The sequence below is a fragment of the Rattus norvegicus genome, chromosome 17 (genome assembly GCF_021556685.1).
Source record: "Rattus norvegicus strain SHRSP/BbbUtx chromosome 17, alternate assembly SHRSP_T2T, whole genome shotgun sequence".
Classification (NCBI taxonomy): domain Eukaryota; kingdom Metazoa; phylum Chordata; class Mammalia; order Rodentia; family Muridae; genus Rattus; species Rattus norvegicus.
Window position 1 is genome coordinate 4,126,456 of NC_141550.1, and position 13,193 is coordinate 4,139,648.

Sequence of the window (13,193 nt, forward strand, 5' to 3'; positions counted from 1 at the left end):
ATTTGGCACTTTTTTTTTTAAAGTGGGAATGTCTCTACTGTTTTCCTGAAGTCAGCTTTCTGGTTCTAAATATTGGTAAAACATAGAATTTATTTATTTTTTAAAGTTTATTTATTTATTTATGCATACAGCGTTCTGCCTGCATGTATGCCTGCGAGCCAGAAGAGGGCGCCACATCCCGTTATAGATGGTTATGACCCATCATGGGGTTGCTGGGAATTGAACTCGGGACCTCTGGAGGAGCAGCCAGTGCTCATAACCTCTTGAGTCATCTCTCCAGCCCATAGAATTAATAAAATAGCAGTCACTCACAAGCATTATTATCTCTGAGCCGCATCCACGGCCTCCGCCCCCTGACGGGATATGGGTCTCGGTTCACATTTACTCTTACGGCTGTGTCCACAGAAGTCTTAGACGTCATCACATTTAGTTCCCTCAAGTTAAGCCCATGTTTTTCTATATCAATAGAAAAATCTATGCGTGTAAAGAAACCGCGCCCCACTAGCAACTCATCCCATCTGCAGACCCCCCCCCCGCCCCCGCCCACTACTGCTGACGCTAAGAAGCGCTTGCTGGTAGGAGCTTGGTATGGCTGATCCCTGGGAGGATCTACCAGCTCCTGATCAATGCAGAGGCAGATATTCACAACCAACCATCTGACCGAGCCTGGGGCCCCCAATGGAAGAGTTAGGGGCTAGGACTGAAGGAGCTGAAGGGGATTGCAACCCCATAGAAAGAACAATATCAACTAACCGTACATCCCAGAACCCCTACTAACCACCAACCAAAGAGTATACATGGAAGGATCCATGGCCCCAGGTAAACGTGTAGCAGAGGATGGCCTTATCTGACATCAATGGGAGGGGAGGCCCTTGATCTGTGGAGGCTTGATGCCCTCGCATAGGGGGATGCTAGAGCGGTGAGGCAGGAGTGGGTGAGTGATTGGAGGAGCCCCTCATAGAGGTAAAGGGGAGTGGGGAGAGGGGATGGGATGGGGGAGCCTGTGGAAGGGTAACTTTCGACAAACAGATCTCTGCTTTGTGGTTCTAAGAGACACTGCACAAAGCCACGACCCTTGCATGAGCCTTTCCCATGACGCAGACTTGACTAATCCTGTCTGGTAGGCTGGATAGTCCTGTGGAAGGGGGATACCATTTGAAGTGTAAACGGATACAATGATCAGTTAAAAAAAAAAAAAGAAAGAAAGAAACGAAATAAACAGGGGTCCCCGTGACCTCTTCTAGTGGACTGGCCAGCCACGTTCCCTCAGATCGGTTAGGCGGTTATATAATTGCTCCCTGGTGAAGACTGTTGAAGTTACCTCTGTTTATTTGTGTGTGAGAACAGAACTAAAAAGACTATCTTTGCATAACCACTTTTGTGTTCACATATGCCTCGTAATTAAAGTCACTTTAAGTCTTAAAGTCCAAGGCAAGTCCTTGCAAGAGGAAATTCTGGCTTAAAAACTGCCCCAGGGGATGGAGAGATGGCTCAGTGGCTAAGAAAGAGCAGGAACTGCCCTTGCAGAGAACCCAGACATGGACTTTTCCTAACTGCCTGTAACTCCAGCTCCAAGGAATTAGGCAGTCTCTGGCCTCTGTGGGTACCTGTACTCACATGCACATTAAAGGAGTGGATATTCCACCCATCTGTTTAGCATTGCTTAAGGTGGGTCTGCCTTCCTAGGGTGTCCTACCTTCTTGAGTGTTTGGTCAGCAGTGACCTGCCTGCCCCACCTGGAAGGCTTTATCCAGACCAGAGATTCTCTTTTCTCGAGCAGGAGTTTTCCTTACGCAAATAACTGTACACACAGAAACACGCAGAAACAAGTGCAGCCCCGTCTGCAAGCAGAGAGAAAATCCTTTGTGCCTTAGAAATCACAGAGGGGGTTGGAGAGATGGCTTAACAGTTAAGAGCACTGACTGTTCTTCCAGAGGACCTGAGTTCCCTTCCTAGCAGCCATGGCGGTGCCTCACAACCATCTGTAACAGGATCCACTTCTCTTTCTCTCCCATCTGACCACCACATACTTGAACATTATGATGGCTCCCACTGCAGGCTGGCCTCCATGTGTGCTGGGTGGCAGTAAGGCGAGAGGATGTCTGTGGCCCTCCTGTCCCTGCGATGGAGGGCAGGTCCTTGGGTGGCATGGCAGTCAACAGGTCTCTGTCTTTCTCCTCCTGAGCTGTGTTGCCTGGATTAGGTTAGATTAGATTTTTGAATCCTAGGCATAAAACAGCTTCATCCATCAAGCAAGGCATCAAGACTTGATAAACAAAGGGCAGCCATCTCTTCTGCCCCTGACTGACATAAGAGCAACACCATCAACAAGGTACAGCCTGATCTTATGGAGATATTTTCTCAACCAAGGTTCCTTCCTCACAGACGACTACAGCTTGTTTGTATCTAGTGACATAAAACTAGCCAGCAGAACAATGGAGTTGGGTTAAGTTCCAGCTGACCTTCCCACCCGCCTGCTACCTCACCAGGGGCACTAGATTTGAATACATGAACCCATGGTGGACATACTTAAACTGTATCTGTCCTAGTTAGGGTTTGCATTGCTGTGAACAGGCACCATGACCAAGTCAACTCTTAAAAAGGACAGCATTTAGTTGGGTCTGGCTTATGGGTTCTAAGGTTCAGTCCATTATCATCATGGCAGGAAGCATGGCAACATGCAACCAGGCAGGGCACTGGAGGAGTGGAGGATTCTACATCTTTTTTCAAAGGCAAGCAGGAGATGACTGTCTTCCAGGCAAATAGGTGGAGGGTCTCAAAGCCCATCCCTACAGTGATGCACTTCCTCCAACAAGGCCACCTTCTCCAATAAGACCACCTCCTAATAGTGCCAATCCCTGGACCAAGCATATTCAAACCTCCACCTCCCACAGTATCCAAATGATAGTTAAATGTTTACCTTTTTTTTCTTACTGCTTTGGAAAGACTCTTTCTTTTTTTTTTTTTTATCTTTTTTCTTTTTTATTAGCTATCTTTTATTTACATTTTATTTATTTTTTTTTACTAACTTGAGTATTTCTTATTTACATTTCGAATGTTGTTCCCTTTCCCGGTTTCTGAGCAAACATCCCCTCCCCCCTCCCCTTCTTTATGGGTGTTCCCCTCCCCACCCTCCCCCATTGCCGCCCTCCCCTCAACAATCACATTCACTGGGGGTTCAGTCTTAGCAGGACCAAGGGCTTCCCCTTCCACTGGTGATCTTACTAGGATATTCATTGCTACCTATGAGGTCAGAGTCCAGGGTCAGTCCATGTATAGTCTTTAGGTAGTGGCTTAGTCCCTGGAAACTCTAGTTGCTTGACATTGTTGTTCATAAGGGGTCACGAACCCCTTCAAGCTCTTCCAGTTCTTTCTCTGATTCCTTCAGTGGGGGTACTGTTCTCAGTTCAGTGGTTTACTGCTGGCATTCGCCTCTGTATTTGCTGTATTCTGGCTGTGTCTCTCAGGAGAGATCTACATCCGGCTCCTGTCGGCCTGCACTTCTTTGCTTCATCCATCTTGCCTAATTGGGTGGCTGTATATGTATGGGCCACATGTGGGGCAGGCTCTGAATGGGTGTTCCTTCTGTGTCTGTCTTAATCTTTGCCTCTCTATTCCCTGCCAAGGGTATTCTTGTTCCCCTTTTAAAGAAGGAGTGAAGCATTCACATTTTGATCATCCGTCTTGAGTTTCATGTGTTCTAGGCATCTAGGGTAATTCAAGCATTTGGGCTAATAGCCACTTATCAATGAGTGCATACCATGTGTGTTTTTCTGTGATTGGGTTAGCTCACTCAGGATGATATTTTCCAGTTCCGACCATTTGTCTATGAATTTCATAAAGTCATTGTTTTTGATAGCTGAGTAATATTCCATTGTGTAGATGTACCACATTTTCTGTATCCATTCCACTGTTGAAGGGAATCTGGGTTGGAAAGACTCTTTCTATATTAAGGATGTTCTTTGAGATCTCATACAGACTCTACCTCTTCATTCTCACATTACTCTCATCTAAAAAGAACTGCCAGCACGTCACTTATAAAGTAGAAGTTTGTGGATTGCTCCCTGGAGAAGGTAGAGACTTACTTCTCATGCTATTAACACATAACGTCTCAAATTCTATTTTCTCTATGACTTTTACCCACCTCCACATTCCATCCAATGCCTTTCCTAAGTCTCCATCTCCCATATTAGCATCCCCGAGTGGGGCAGTTAAGGAGCTCTTCAACACTGATTGGAAATTGCATCAACACTTCGTAAGAGAAGTGGGTGGTGATGGGAAGTTATTGAAAGTTGAAGGAAAGCCAATACGATATGATTGAACTTTCACAGTAGGGGTGCATCGCTATGACAACAAAGGACTGATCTGGAGAAACAAGGCGAAGTATGGTGGAATTCGGAAGAAAATTGATCAGGGAAAATAGAGGCCCTCCCTATATCTTTTCGTTTCACTCTCAACTCATTTCTCAAGACTCTACGGGAGCACATGAGCATCTCTGCCCTCAGAAGCAAACGCATTTTAATTATGTTTGCATGTATAAAAGTCACGGGGAGGACATCCTTTCCGAAATATTGTTTGTAGTAATAGCAACAGGATCTCTGCAGTCTTTTGTTTGAGAGGGAACGGCTTAATTTAAAATATACACATAGCTTTGAATGCTCATCTTCCTAAGTGAATGTTTTCATCCATCTATTTACGCAGTAAATAGTCACTGAGCCGCTGAATGAGAAATTAAGTTTACACGTTGAGCAAACTTTGGGCTGGTGTATAGTCTCATCTTACATCCTAAAGGAAACAGTTCTCTACCATTAAATGCCCTTGATCTCCTGAATTCAGTAATGACTTACACACATTCCTACATGTGAGGATTGGATAACGCCCCCCTATCCTTCCACATGTGCACCAATTTCGCATTTTCATTGTAATGGGTGATGAACAATGAACGAATCTGTGTTAAGGCATTTATGACTCGTTGGCTCCAGGAAGGATCCCTACCTAATATACCTCAAGTCTTAAACAAATGAAAACAACAGAATCAGATAAAATCACAGCCTTTGAAGAGGAAAGATCATCTCATCCAAAACCCCATTTCTTGCAACAGAATAGAGCAAGAAATTCCCCTCACATTAGCATTTCCCAGAGCAGGTGTTGACTAGAATGTCACTTTAGAAATTCAAGCAAAATTAATGAGATGCCAGCATTCACATTTCAAGAAGAGTCTTGATAGGGAAAAGTATTGCTGATAAGAAAGGAAGATTGATACGGTAAAGCTGTATTTGGGAGAACTCCGCCCAGTTCTGAGGAGAGTTTCTTTTTGTGACATCAACCCCAGACATGAACAATAGAAGCAGGAGCTCAGAACTCAAGGGCCTAAGACACAGGTCCAGAGTTAATTGCCTTCATGGTTAATTACCACCCATTATATCATCTTCAGCGATGGCCTGCCAATGGGAGGTGCCCTCGCTTTATCCCATGAAGACTTGCGTTCCTGGTCACCATGCTGTTTCCCAGAACATAAAGTTTCCATAAATGGAGTGTATTTTATTTGTGAAAAGACATTAAAATACATATTATATTCTGTGGAGTTTGCATTCATCGTATTCACAAGAGCCAAGTGTCATAAATGCCATTGTGTAGTTCAAAACAGCTTGGCTCTGAGGGAAATTTCTGCATTGCTCTACCTCTCCCTGAGGATGAGGTGAAAGGTCAATGCCAGGACCTGGGCGAGCATGTGTGTGTGTGTATGACTGGCTTTCTTATAAAGAAACTGGAGTAGAGTCGATGATTCTGGGGTGTCCAATAGCCTTTTTCTCTATTACCTCCCTAGTACATTCACGTGCCTACTCACAGTATAGTGATTTAAACATGAGCCCCCCATAGGCTCATGTGTTTTAACACTGGGTCCCTAACTAGTGATATTCTTCTGGAAGGTTGTGGAACATTTTGAAGTTGGAGTCATGCCAGAGGAAGTGAGTCATTGGGATTGTATCATGAGGTCTGATAGCCTGATCCCATTAGCCATCTGTTCATTTTCTGTTTCCTGATAGCAGACATAAAGTGAGCAGAAGCCTTGTGATGGATCCTTCTGCCAGTCTTCCCTACCCATGATGACACCTTCTCTACCCATGATGACACCTTCTCTACTCATGATGACACCTTCCCTATCCATGACAATTTTTCTTCCCATGATGACACTTTCCCTGGCATGTTGACACCTTCCTTACCCATGACAACTTCTCTGCCCATGATGACACCTTCCCTGGTATGTTGACACCTTCTCTGACATAATGATGGCTTCCCTGACCATGGTCATTAAAGTCTCTAGCAGCCCTGAACATGGCAAACATGGCTCTGGAGACCTTGCCTTTTCCCCTCTTCCTTGATTAAAAACCCTTAGATTGTATCCCTAGAGCTAGACATCAAGGTCTATTCCTTTATTTGACTACTTCCTTCCTTTGAGGCTGATTACCAAAGTCCATCAATCAAAGTATTGAGGTCCAGAAATCAAAAGCCCCCTTTTGCTGGGGATTTAGCTCAGTGGTAGAGCGCTTGCCTAGCAAGCGCAAGGCCCTGGGTTCGGTCCTCAGCTCCGAAAAAAGGAAAAAAAAAGAACCAAAAGCCCCCTTTGGCTGTCCTAATTAACCTATCCAATCAAAATTGTATGTGTCATCCTACCACGGAGTTTTGCCTTTTACCTTTATAAGCCTCCATCTGCCTATGGACCACGTTCTTTTCCTCTCTATTCCGAGGCAGTCGTTTGTCCCTCTACCTTGCTCCCTTCCCTTTCATCCTTGTCTTCGGTCTCCTGTCTTTGCCTCTTGTTCCATGCCCTACATTTCCTTTGTGCCGAGAACTTAGTCTTGGGTGTCTTGTACCAATAACGGTCCTTTCAGTGATAACTTTGCTGCTATGGTGACACCTTCTCCACCATGGTGGTGACACCTCTGACATAATTGGCTGCGTTTTTTTGAGCCTAAGTCAAAATAAATCCTTCCTTAACTTGCTTCTGTGAGGTGTTTAGCTTCAGGAACACAAAAATTGCCTCACCCTTCTCCTCCCTAGATTCTTCACCTCTCCTTCACATTCCTCCCCTTTGCCTATTTTTCCTTCTCTATCTGTTCCTTCCTAACCTCAGAGGTTCTTTTTCCTTTTCTCCCTCTTTTCCTTCCTAGTCGCATTAAAGTTTGATACCTAGAAGGAGCAGAGCTGAATGATCTTGGGTGAATCAGTACCTTTTGGGCTCTGCTCTGGTCTTCCTTTTCACCTTAAACTTTGATGAGACACTTGGACTCATGTTCAGGCACACACACACACACACACACACACACACACACACACACACGAGTGTGTCAACTAAACCAATCTCTTCCCTTCCTGACACATAGCTTGTGTGTTTCTCATAGCCCTCTCTTGTGCTCCTATCTGCATTTCAAGCACTCAAAGGTAGTGCATGTGATCTCCTCCCTCGGGAAGCCTTCCTCCATGCCAGTCAAAGCTGCTCTGTGCTTTCAACCATGTACAGGTTGCTTCCTATCTCCAGCTGTCAACTCAGACCTGGCAGAGACGAAAGCATCAAACACATGAATCACAGAGGCATGCCTCCCTCTCAAAATAAGATAAGATCCATTGGTGCAGAGAACAGCGTGGAAACACAGTGAGCAGTGCGACCAGCTGCTAATCTCTGCGTCGGAGAGAAAGGTGCAAAGTCTGTGGGATGACTGGGACCAAAATATCGCTGAAAAATAAGAGGCTGACTCAGGCACATTGTCTCTGAGTGGAGACCCCACGAGTCCCTGGCCCCCAAGCGGAGGCTGAAGGAAGCATAACATGCAGAATGCCCTTCACCTCAGTGGTAGCAGGAAGCAGCCTTACTTTGTAACTGGGTCCAAGGCTTGAGAGGAGTCTGTTGGTGCAGTTTTGACAACCTCAGTACCCCTGACTGTTGAAGCTCCAGAGAGCATGCAAACTCGTTCTCAATGGAAGATGGATGGGTAGAGCGGTGAGTGGCAAAGTTGCCCCAGCATGCATTAGCATGTTTTATGTTGCTCTAAAAAAATACCCGAGGCAGAGCAAGACACAGTGTTTTATTTATTTTCTTTGTAGGTATCTATGTGGCATGTACATGTATGCATGTGTGTTTGCACAGGTTTGGACATGTGTGTATATGCTAATACATGTGCGTGACGTATGCATGTATATAGAGTTCAGAAGTAGATGCTGGGTGTTTTCCTCTCTCACTGTCTACCTTATATATCGAAGCAGGCTTTCTCACTTGAAGTCAGAACTTGTGGGATGATGTCATTACGCAGGTGAAGGCAGGTTCAAGATAGAACGAGGCCTGTCTTTGGACAAGAAGGCAGGATGGGTGGGAGGAAAGTTTGAAGGAAGAGGAGGAGACTGGAAGGGGAAGGCAGAGGAAGCTGCAGAGAGAACATAAGAGGCTGATGTCGATTCCACTCTGTGTATTTACAGGTTGTTGTGAATATTCTTAAGGGATGGATGTGTACAGGGCTTTGTATGTTTAGGTGGGAAATTATATCTTATCAATTGATCAGAGGTTATTGTGTTATGTGTTCTTTCATGTAGCAATTTAAGTTTAAGAAAATGTGCAGTGGCTAGAGACACTGAACTGCCACGGTGCAGGACCTAGTGGGGCTAAAAGACAGATTTATTTTTATAATTTTACAGCAACAGATTTATAATTTTACAACAAGAAGAACTCATTCGGTTGGCTAGTCAAGCTGGGCGGCTTGTTCTGTGAGTTCTCTGTCTCCACTTTCTAAGTGCTGGGGTTATAGATAGCCAGCCATTCCCACTCAGCATTTACAAGGGTGCTGGGAATCTGAACTCAGGTCCTCACATGTACAGCAAGTACTTTTCTCACTGGGCCATCTCCCAAGCCTCAGTGATAAAGAGTATTACTTGGGCTAGACACATAGTATGTGCCTTTAATCCCAACACTCAGGAGACAGAGGCACAGGCAGGAGAATCTCTATGTTTGAGGCCAGCCTGGACACAGTGAGTTCTAGGACCTACATAGTGAAACCCTGTCTTTAAAAAAGAAAGAAAACAAACAAACAAACAAAAAATAGGAAAAGAAAAAAATTGTTCTTGATTCATAGTTAAGGAGAATAGAAGGTCCAAACAACATACAACCAGCAACATGGTGAGAGCTTGTGACAGTGTCACAGTAGAGCAAAGATGCAGAAAGGAGCTGGCTGAGGGCTGAGGGCAGGGGGCAGAGGGCAGAGGACAGAGGACACAGGGCAGAGGGCAGAGGGCAAAGGACAGAGGGCTGAGGGCAGAGGGCAGAGGGTAGAGGGCAGAGGGCAGAGGGTTGCATACATGAGGACCAAGCATGGAGAAGGGGTAGATAGACACAAGGAGAGACATCAAGGGACAGAGAGAGGAACAGAGAGAACAGAGGGACCTATAAAGAGATGAGTAGAGAGGGGGGGGGCTTGCCCATTCACTATCATAGACTACTGTGGTAATTGAACCCGGAAGAACCTACTCTCTCTTTCTCTCTTTCTTTCTATTGTCACTCTCCAAACCTCTCCCTCTGTCCCCCTCTCTGTCCCTCTCTCTATCCCTCCCTATCTCTCTGTCTCTCTGTGTCCCTCTCTCTGTCTTTCTCTGTCCCTCTCTCTCTGTCTCTCTCTGTCCCTCTCTGTCCCCCTCTCTGTCCCTCTCTCTATCCCTCCCTATCTCTCTGTCTCTCTGTGTCCCTCTCTCTGTCTCTGTCACCCTCTCTGCCCTCTCTCTGATTTAGAACAGTCCACACTTATCCCTGGCCTAGTGACTGATCCTTTATCTCTACAAATCCTGCTGCCAAATGAAGAGCCACAAGACAAGAAAAAGAATCCCCACTAATGTCAACACAACTGTGTTCTAAGCACAGGCACACAAGACAAGTTGGTTGCTTTTCTCTTTGCTTAGATCAAATATTCATCAAAAACCAAAAGAAAGGTGGAAGCATGAATTTTGACTCACACAGTCGGTCACAGAGACAGTCACAGCAAGGAGGCATACAGGCAATCACCTGCCCAGGGGGAGGGCGTGTGGGGGTGGGAGGAGGGGGAGGGGAAGAGGACCATGCTGCAGCTGGTTTCATCCATTCTGCAGGCAGAGATGGGCACACTGCAGCTCTGCTCCCTTTTTCCTCCTCCTCTGTCAGTCAGGGACCCCAGCACACAGGCGGGTGCCATCCACATTCATGGTGCATTTTTCCTCTTCTGTTAAATCTCTGTAGAAACGCCAGCTCCTAGAGATAGAGGTGTTAGTCAGTTACCAGTGCCCTGAAGTGCAGTCAAACAGACAATTCAACTAAGTCATCATGAAAAAAATCTCCTGAATTATGATGACTTAATGAAGGTTATAGAAAGTTGAAGGTGGATGTAGCCTGGGTATTGTATACAGTTTGGATGTAACACAGTGAGGGTTTGTGAAATCCTTTAGAAAAAGGAAGACCTAGTTCATGGTTGTCCTCTAGAATGCATGTTCCGGTACTCAACCTTCTGGTCCTCGGCAACGTATATGAGAAGATCCAGTTAAAAGAGGAAAGGTTCCTTTGCTCAAAGTTTGGACCTTCGGGGATGTGAAAGCTTGATCCTTGTGGGGTTTGAAGGAGAATGACCTTTTTAAACTCATATATTTGAATACTTGGTCCCCAGTTGGTAGAACCGTTTGTGGCCTTGTTGGAGGAGTTGTGTTGCTAGAGTGATCTTTAAGTTTGCAAAAGGCCCTGACATTCCCAGAAAGATCTTTATCTCCCTGCCCAGTGCTTATAGACTAGATGTAAATTCTCGACTACTGCTCCAGCATCATGCTTGCCTGCTCAGTGCCATGGTTGTAGCCCTGACAGTCATTGGTTCTAATCCTCTGGAACTGTGAGCTCCAAATTAAACTCTTTCTCTTCTGTGTTTACCTGGCCATGATATCACAGCAATACAGAAGTAGCTAGGACCCTCTGTTGCTCTTGGTCTGTGGTGGGGCTCGTGCAGAGCACTGATGCCCACAGCACTTGTGTGAGGAAGGACAGACAGTTGGGGGCCAGAGTCCCATGCCTCTTCCGGGCTACATACCTGCTGGCCCTCATTAGGAATCGCTACTAAATGTCCAACCACCGAGCTGGGGCCAAGGCTCACCACTTGGCTTCTGGGAGACAATCTAGGTCCAATCTACAGCATCCATTCCTTGTGGCTTTTCAAAAATTTCACCCACTTTTTAAAATTTTATGGGTGAGACTACATCGCACTCGAATTGCATAAAAAAAAATAAAGTTGTCATTCATGTGAAAGGTGTTTGGGAACAATGGTGATGGTGGGAATGCAAGAACAACCTGACACAGCTCGGAGAGAAGGGTTGGGGAACTACTTCTTCATGTCACTTAGCATGTTCCCAACAGCCCAGGGGGCCATAACAAGCTACACATATTGTCAGATGGGATTTTCTCAGTCCTGGGGTGCAAACGCCAAGACCAATGTGCCCGAGTGAGTGGCAATACTTGTGTTTGCTACCTGGTTTGCACTTTGCCCTAGTTTGCTTCTCTGTTGCTGAGATAAAGCACTGGCCAAAAGCAACCTGAGGTGTAAAGGGCTTATTTTACCTTATAGTTTATAGTCCATATTCCAAGGAAGTCAAGGCAAGAACTCCAGGCAGGAACCGGAGGCGTGAGCTGATGCAGAGGAGTGCTGCTTACTGGCTTACTCAGCCTGCTTTTTTTTTTATACAACCCCAGACCACTGTTCCCCACGGACCAAACAAAATGCCACAGACATGTTCAAGGCCAAGCTGATAGGACAGTGGTTCTCAACCCATGGGTCACGACCCCTTTGGTGATTAAACAACCCTTTTCACAGGAGTTATGTATCAGATATCCCACATATCAAATATTTACATTACAGTTCATAACAGTAGCAAAATTGTGGCAACGCTTTCTAGATGGGTTCCATGAAAGACTTAAGTAACACAGATTTCCTTCCGGCCACACCTGATAGGAAGAAGAAAGGGTCAATAACATGTTCTCATGAATTTCCTTAACCTGGTCACGTCTGTGCCTCTCGAGTCTTAGGACCCACTTACCTTCCAGTGTGGTGTTACAATGAGATTTGTCCCCCGTAGGTTCTAGTCTTTGAACATTTGGTCCCTAGTCAGCTATGCTATTGGGTGGCTTTAGGAAGTCTTGACCTTGCTGGAAGGAAGTATGCCACTGGGCTCTGACTTTGAGAACCTAAAGCCTACTTCCAGTTCTCTCTCCCTGGTTTGTTCTTGAGGTTTGGAGACGTGGTCTCTCAGTTTCCTGCTCCGTTTGCTATGCTTGCTGCTGGCTGCCATGACCCCGCCCCCAGATGAACTGTCTCTCTCAGAACCATGAGCTAGGATAATCTTTCTTCATCCATCACTTTTGGTCAAGGTGTTTTATCTCAGCAATAGAAAAGTAATTAATACAGTCACCTTGGGGGTGGGATTTCCATAGTAGTGGATGGTAGGGAGGCTTGGACAGTCGTTAGCAGAGTACGAGATTAAAGACAAACACCATGAGGTCATCCAAGCACAAAACACAACTCTTGATCACCCCGTGTACATCTTCGGGTAAACCTTAATTAAGTGTATCCTTGCCTGCACACCGGGGTCGACAGTTTAGTTGCTAGTCAGCAAATTTTAGGCTGCCATTAGGGATCTATGGTTTGGGAAATCAATTTTTCTAAAGATCTGCACTGCGTGCAGCCAAGACTGGAGGTAGAGAAACTGACACGGAGGTTTTCAGGGTTAGCTTGGATCCCTCTTCCTGAGACACAAGTGACCCTCTCTGGAGTACCTGCTTCCCCTTGATGGCTGCACGCATGCACCTTTCCAGACAATCTCCATGACGCTTGAGGTAAACAAAGGCAGACACCTGGGTCCTGAGGAACAGTGTGGCTCACTCCTCAACACTGAGATCTTTGGACTCCGATGACCCTTGACACACACTCATAGGTGTGGCCTTAGAACTTTTTCCCGTGTGACTCTCTTGGTAAATACCTTCAGAGACCTTGCCCATCTCCCTCTTAGGCAGAGAATGGCAAAACAAAGGAAGAATTCATTTGCCACAGTAAGACTTGTTTTCTGGTCTTGGGGATGGTTGGTAAATGAAGACAAATATTTACTTCACTTTTCAACTCAATCCTGCCAGTGTCCATACGACAAACCCC

At 45.7% G+C, this 13,193-nt stretch overlaps 1 long non-coding RNA gene across 2 annotated transcripts in view; it reads left to right on the top strand.

The window, feature by feature from the left end:
- LOC147999943 (uncharacterized) overlaps positions 1-13,193 on the top strand; it is a 109,950-nt gene that overhangs the window by 24,036 nt on the left and 72,721 nt on the right. The gene's annotated exons all lie outside the window — the stretch shown is intronic.